The sequence below is a fragment of the Microtus pennsylvanicus genome, chromosome 22 (genome assembly GCF_037038515.1).
Source record: "Microtus pennsylvanicus isolate mMicPen1 chromosome 22, mMicPen1.hap1, whole genome shotgun sequence".
Lineage (NCBI taxonomy): Eukaryota > Metazoa > Chordata > Mammalia > Rodentia > Cricetidae > Microtus > Microtus pennsylvanicus.
Genome location: NC_134600.1, coordinates 24,492,163 through 24,500,463, shown reverse-complemented (window position 1 = coordinate 24,500,463; position 8,301 = coordinate 24,492,163).

The following is an 8,301-nucleotide window of genomic DNA, read 5'->3' as shown; positions in this document are numbered from 1 at the left end:
TCCTGATGGAGTCTTCATTGCCTTTTATGTATAAAATTATATTATCTGCAAGAATGATATTTTGAATTCTTCTCTTCCTATTTCTAACCTTTTGATATCCTTGTCTTATTGCTCTAGCTAAGACTTCAAGTACTATATTGGATAGACATAAAGTGAACAACCCTACCTTGTTCCTTTTTAGATTGTTGGCTTTGAAGTTGTTGGAGATTGCTTTTATTATACTGAGGTATGTCCCTTGTAGCCATAACTTCTCGATAACTTTTATCATTAAGTAATGTTGAATTCTGTCAAAGGCCTTGTCTACAGTTACTGAGATAACCTTTAATTTTATTTATAGAGTAGATTGTGTTTATTGGTTTACATATGTTGAACTATCTCTGGTTGGACCAATGGAATGAGGCCTATTTTGCCATTATGATTTGCCATGATATTTTGGATTTTCTGTTGAAGTTAGTTTGCATGTATTTTTTTTTTTGAGACAGGGTTTCTCTGTAGCTTTTGGTTCCTGTCCTGGAACTAGCTCTTGTAGACCAGGCTGGCCTCAAACTCACAGAGATCCGCCTGCCTCTGCTTCCCGAGTGCTGGGATTAAAGGTATGCGCCACCACCGCCCGGCCTAGTTTGCATGTATTTTTTTTTACATTTCTTTTTTTTCTTTTTATTATTTTTTAATTTATTTATTTATTAAAGATTTCTGTCTCTTCCCTGCCACCGCCTCCCATTTCCCTCCCCCTCCCCCAATTAAGTCCCCCCCTCAGCTTTTTACCTCTATGTTCATAAGAGAAATTGCTCTATAATCTTCTCTTATTCTTTGATCTTTGTGTGTTTTGTATCAGCATGATTATAGACTCATAGAAATTAGGACATGTCCCTTTAGTTTCTATTTTGTGGGTTGATTTGAGGAGTATTTGAATTAGTTCTTCTTTGAATGCATGGGAGAATTCTGCTTGAATCCATCTGGCCCTGGGGTTTTTGTTTGGTTAAGAGATTTTTAATTACTGTTTCTATTTCACTGGGAGTTATATATCTGTATAAATTGTTTATTTCATCTTCATTTAACTTTGTGGTTCATTTATATCAAGAAATGAACCCATTTCTTTTAGATTTCCCAGTTTGGTAGAATAGATTCTTTTTTAAAGTGTGTCTTCATCCTTCTCTGAATTTTCCCAGTCTCTATGCTTTATGTAATGTCATTTTTATTTTCTAATTTTACTAATTTGTATCACCTTTTTCTCTCTTTTGGTTAGTTTGGATAAGAGTTTTTTAATCTTGTTGATTTTCTTTAAAGCCAATTCTCCATTTCATTGATTCTTTGTATTATATTGTATTGTTTGTTTCTATTTCACTGATTTCAGCCTTGATTTGGATTATTTCTTGCCTTTTACTCTTTTGGGTACTATTTATTCTTATTTTTCTAGAGTGTTTAGTGTATCCTTCAGTTAGTAATATGAAATATTCCCAGTGGTTTGATGTAGGCACTTAGTGCTATGGATTTGCCCTTAAGAATGGTCTTCATTCTCTGGAGGACAGCAATGTCTCCACACAACAGACAAGTGCAAGACCCTTGGTTCAATCCTCAACATCATAAAATTAGTTAAAAATAAAATAAATCATGAACTTATTCCTAACTCTTCCCTAGCTTTCTCTTCTTTGATTGGTCTCATAGTAACCTGCAATTATATATTTAATAGTTTGGTTATTTATTTTATACCCAGTATCCTCTCTTGATGGCATTCCTAATTATACAAGAGAAATTTTTTCCTGCAAAACATCCATTTCTTCATGTACATATAACAAGTACTTGATAAGGTTGAATGAGTGAACAAGCCAGGCACATCCTTAATTTCATCCCCAGTTCCACATACAAAGACCATGCATATTTAATCAAACCTCATGTCTGACGCCACTCTCCTCCATTGCAGAAAAGAATGAGCCCTTTCCCTTCCACAACCTCCACTCACCCACACTCTCGAGGACACCTACTCCCACATTAGAAGAACTCTACTCATGGGTCTTCTTTTCCCACTGTCTTTCCTTCTTAACAGAGAACCTACTTAAGACATCAAACAGAGGTACACCAGAATCTACCTCACTTCAGTTTTGATTTTACATGTAATTTATAGGCGGTAAAATGCACCCATAGTAAAATGAGTGACCTTTGGTAAAGGTATACATTGCCGTATTGGCCACAGTGAAGTTATAGACCATTTCTATCATCACCAGGTGCTAACTCTTCTCAGTTAACCCTCACATACATTTCAGTTCATCCCCTGCATCACACAACCTCTGGTCTATTGCCTGTCACCTCACATCCCATTTGTCTCTTGTTGAGTCACCTATAAATGTAGCCTCACGGTATATAATGTTTTGCTTCTGACTTCTTTCTCTCAGCACAGTGCCATATCAACTTTTTATAGAGTTCTTTTTATAGATGAGTCGTCAACTGTTTGGTGGAGTTGTTACAATTTGTTCATCCATTCATTTGTTGATGGATAGTCGTGATGAAGGAGGAGCTGCGGCGGGCTGCGTTCCGCCACCCGGCTAGCTTTACACCCAAAATAATTACACAGAAACTGTATTCTTTTAAACACTGCCTGGCCCATTGGTTCCAGCCTCTTATTGGCTAGCTCTTACATATTAATCTAACCCATTTCTAATAATCTGTGTAGCCCATGAGGTGGCTTACCAGGGAAGATCTTAACCTGCATCTGTGTTGAGTGGGAGAATCATGGCTACTGTCTGATTGGCTTCTTTCTCCCAGCATTCTGTTCTGTCTACTCTGCCTACCTAATTTTCTGTCCTATCAGGGCCAAACAGTTTCTTTATTAATTAACCAATGAAAGCAACAGATAGATAAAGACCCACCTCCATCATGGTCACATTTGATATTTTCTACCATGAATAAAGTTGGATTCAGCATTTGCATACAAAAAAAGAATGGTCTCCAGTGTGTCCCATAGTTTGGGTATGCTGTCTTTTCATTTTCACTCAATTATAAAAAAATCTTTTTTTAAAATAAATTTATTTTACATTTTTGGCTGTAGTCCCCCTCCCCATTGCAGTCCCTCTTCCCTATCCCCCCTTTGTTCCCACTCCCTTCCCCTCCTTCTCAGTTTCTGCTTTGGCAAGGGCAGGTCTCCCATGAATGTCAACAAAACATGTCATATAAAGTTGCAGTAAGTCTAAGTGCCTCTCCATGTATTAAGTCTGGGCAAGGCAACCCAGTATGGGGAATAGAGTCCCGAAAATCAGTAAAAGAGCCAGAAATAGCCACTGTTCCCACTGTTAGGAGTCCCACAAGAGGACAAAGTACACAATTGTAACATAGATGCAGAGGGCCTAGGTCAGTCCACGAAAGCTTTCTGGTTGTCAGTTCAGTCTCTGTGAGCCCCAATGAGTCCATGTTAGTTTACTCTGTGAGTTTCCTTGTGTCCTTGACCCCTCTGATTTGTACAGTCCTTTCTCATCCTCTTTTGCAGGATTCCCTGAGTTCCATCGTATCTGCCCATGGGTCTCTGCATCTGTTTCTATTTGTTGATGGATGATGCCTTTCTGATGACAACTGGGCCAGGCACCAGTCTGGCCACAGGAGTTGACCAGTTCAGGCTAAGTATCCGCTATTGCTAGGAGCCTAGGTGGAATCATCCTTGTAGATTCATGGGAAATTCCTTTGAGCTAGGTTTTTATCTGATTCTGAAATGCACCTCCTTTCCGGTACTCTCTTTCAACACTCTCCTCTTCTGCCTCCCCAAACTGATTGGTCATCAAATATCTTCTATTTCTCCTTCCCAGGGAGATCCAGGTTTCTCCTCCATGAACCCTCCTTGTTACGTAATCTCTCTGTGTCTGTGGACTGTTGCATAATTACTCTTTATTTTACAGCTAATATCTATTTAGGAGTGAGTACACACCATGCTTGTCTTTCTGGGTCTGGGCTACCTCACTCAGGATGATGTTTTTCTACTTCCATCCATTTGTCTTCACATTTCTTGGTGTCCTTGTTGATATTGATTATATCTGAGTAATACTCCATTGTATAAATTTACCATATTTTCTTTATCCATTCGTTGGTTAAGGAGCATCTAGGTTGTTTGCAGTTTTTTGCTATTACAAATAAAACTGCTGTGGAGGTATGCTCGAGCATCCTTGGGCTTGTTCTGTAACTTTTTGAAATTGTGAACTGGTGTTGGTGGATCTTTCCCTTTAATGAGTATTGAGTTTCTTTGACTATGTCTTCAGATTTGTTTTAGTTTGATTTCTATTGTTAGACATTAAAATAACTTGTGTCTTGTGTCTCTTTGCTTGTAATATCTCTTTGCATCATTTTATCCTAAGGATATGTCTGTCCTTGATGGTGGTATGTTTCTTTGATGCAGTAGAAAGTGGGATGATGTTATATAATTCAATCTGTGAGTCTGTGACTTCTCTTGGAGGACTGGGACTGCTAATATTTAGAGTTCTTAGTGAGCAATGCTTAGAATTTCTGTTTTATTGTTGAGGTCATGTGCATTGTTTTGTTCTTTGATTTCACTGTTCTGGAATCATTTCTTGCATCTTATTCAGACTGAATTTTACCCTCTATTGTCTTATACATGGCTTGATTGGTGGACAGAAATTGTTTACTTTTTAAAATGTGAAATGCTTTTCTTTTTCCATTGATCATGATAAATAGTTTTGCTATTATCATTGTCTATGTTCCCAGCTGTGGTCTCTTAGAGATTGTTGAACTTCTTCCATCTAGGCCTGCTGTAGGAGGCTACTAGTTTGTTCCCAGCTACTTGGCCCTGAAATAATCACATGAAGCTACTATTTGGCCAATAGCTTAAGTGTATTGCTAGCTAGCTATCTCTTACATCTAGAATGAACCCATTTTCATTATTTTATATTTTACCACTAGGTTCTTGGCCTACTGGCAAGGTTTGAACTTGCATCTTTTGTCTTTCCCCTCTGGTGATTACATGGCATCTCCTGACTCTGTCTTCTTTCTCCCAGCTTTAAGTTTAATTTCCCCCACCTACCACTATTCTGCCCTGAGCAGGCCCAAAACAGCTTCTTTATTCATTAACCAATAAAAGAAACACATACATAAGGACTTCCCATACCACAGGCCCTTATGACATTCAGTTTATGTTGGGAAGTCAGGTGTTATTCTTTTTTTATTGACTTTTATTGAGCTCTACATTTTTCTCTGCTCACCTCCCTGCTTCTTCCCTCCCCTTCAACCCTTTCCCAAGGTCCCCATGCTCCCAATTTACTCAGGAGATCTTGTCTTTTTCTACTACCCATGTAGATTAGAAGTCAGGGGTTATTCTAATGGACTTCCCTTTTTTGTGACTTTGCATTCATTCCTGATCAATGTAGGGTATTTGCCTATAAAAAAACCATATATTGTTTCTTTATTATTATTGATTAGCTTCCAAAGTAGCAGGTATTCTTATGGCAGTTTCAAGAATACTTAGTATGCTCTAGCCACTATTCTTAGACCATGCATCCTGTAATCTGCTCCTTCATTCTACTTCTCATGACCACTTAAATGCTTTAATTCATAGTGGATCCCCTCTGACTTTCCCATCACGTATTCTATTTCTCTCCATTCATTCCTTTAAAGCCATTTTCCTCTGCTTCCATAGATTCCATCATAGGCTCCAGACCTCTATATACTCTTATTACCATAAACACAAGTACATAAAAATTAAAGGCTAGGATCTATATATGAGAGAGAACATGAGGTGTTTGTCTTTCTGAGTAAGGTTACCTCACTTAATATTTTCTAGTTCAACCCAATTTTTCTGAAAATTTTACAATTTCCATTTTTCTTTTTGTATGAGTATAATTCCTTATTGTACATGTACAATGTTTTCCATGTTCATTAATAGACTGATGCATATATAGACTGATTCTACCAACAGCAATAAACATTCATGTGTAAGCAATTCTGTGATAGGGTGTGGAGCCTTTTGGTGTGTGTTCAGGAATTGCTTAGAAAGGTCACATAGTAATTCCACGTTTAGTTTTCTGAGAAGCTTCTGCAGTGATTTCCCTAGTGGCTGGACAGATTCATTCTCTTACTAACATGGAAAAGGAGTTCCTCTTTTTCACATACTCTAGCATTTATTGTCATTGATTTTCATGATGACCACCATTTTTATTGCGGTTTGATAGAATTAAAACTAGTTTTAATTTGCATTTTCCTGATGACTAAGGATGTAGAACAATTTAAAAGTATGTTTATTGGCCATTTGCTTTTGAGAACACTCTTACTCTTTAGTTCCTTAGTCCATTATTTGATAGCATTGGTTTATTTACTTTCTTTGAGCTCGTTGTATATTCTAGATGCCACTCCTTTGTCAGTATATAGCTGGCAATAATTTTCTCCCATTGTGTAGACTGTTTCTCTGTCTCTGCACTCAGTTGACTGCTTTACTGTGCAGAAGCTTTTTAATTTTGTGGGTTCTCATTGACAATTGTTGGCCTCATTTCCTGAGTTGTGCAATCCTATTAGAATTTAGCTGAGAATAGTATCATAAACATACAAAGTTTGTTAATTAGCCTCAATCCAGCTAGGAAAAGCTGGTGATTAGTAATCTCCGGCACCAATGATGTTGAGAGGATTAATCATTCTTTTTGATGAATTCTTTTAATAGAGAATCAACCAAGAGCTTATAAAGTTTGCATTAGAGCATTTGCTCTTGCCTAACAATCTACTTAAATGCTAAGAAATTTTTATCATCCAGCAAAAATTTGAATTCCAATGCATGTCATGCTAATTTACTTTCCTTTAGACACTCACTCAGGTTTTATTTCAAATGAAGCAGATGGTTGGGCTCTATTTTGTTTTTTAACCATCAGTTGAGGTGACTGAAGTGAAAAGGAGCTGTTTATCCTGGCAGCTCTGGATGGACTATGAGCATCTAATGGGATGGAAACATTAGTTACCAAGTCCAGGCATGAACTATCTTTATCTCCCCTGTAAACAGATCCAGCTAAGAATCCACTATTCAGAAATAATGATTTTTCCATCACTGTTCGTCTTGTTGGAGTCCAAATTGATTTCCTGGAAGAGATGTTACTTCAAGTTATGTACAGCCCTTCCAGTGGTCCCTTTCCTCCAAATCAGATAGTTTTCCTGCCATTCTGGGCTTGTTGGCTGCAGATTCTGTCTCCAGGAATCTCCTAAGTAAATAACTGTGCTTTCCATTAAGAACATCTTTTACTGATACTTCCAGGAATGTTTTGTTCCTATCCCTTTGAGCCTTAGCTTGTAACAGTTACAAAAAAATAAAAACCACACACACACATTTTTACTTGTGGGATTTCAATAGGCTTCAGTGTTTGCTCATTTGGAAGTTGCATTATTATATTGTAGTTTTATTATTACTGTATAAACATTTCTTTTATTTTCATGCTGTATATGTGTATAGTCTTTTCACATGTGCACTCATGTGTGTGGAGTCTTGAAGCTGATGTCATGTGTTTTCCTAGATCCCTTTCCACTTTATTTCCTAGGACAGAGCCTCTCAGTTGAACACAGAGCTCTCTTATAGGCTGGTCTAGTCTTATTGATCCTAATTCTGTCTCCAAGGACTGGGATTACAAGCAGCCACCATTCCTGCCCAGTCTTTATATGGGTTCTGGTTATATGCAGTATAATTCTCAAATTTGTACAGCAAGTGCTTTATCTACTGAGCCCCTGAAGAGAGTTCAGTTAGTTAAGCCATTAGCAGACTTTTAAATTGAGTTTAAGATGAGCATTGAAAATGACCTTATCAGACTTTTCACATTTATTTATGATGAAAATTACTCATCTAGTTTTTTTTTATTAAATCTGCATTCTGTTTACAAGAAATAAATAATTCGTGATACTGTGAACTTGCTCTGAATAGAAATATGTGGTACACTTGCATCGTTTCCTGAAATGAACATATCAATAGAGTCATTTGTAGGAAGCAAACACATTTTCAACCTTTTAAACCATAAATCCTAAATGTCATCTTATGTTTTTTACATGTTACACCTGTTGGTTTGTGGTCTCTTTTATAAAATAATTATTAAAGGAGAAATACAGTTCTGGAAAGTGTTGATATCCATTATAAAAGTTATTTACTTGGCTTGAAATTGGTTCTATGAGTTTTCTCAGCCACCAAAAAGATGAGCGGGAAGGCAATTGATAAATGCAAAATATTAGCCTGGAAAGACTCTTTACTCAATCTTAACTCTATCTTATTTTGAGGAGTGGAAGGATACCTTGTGTGTGTTAGAAATGGAGGCATGTACCACTGTTCCAGTCTTACTATTTTGATTT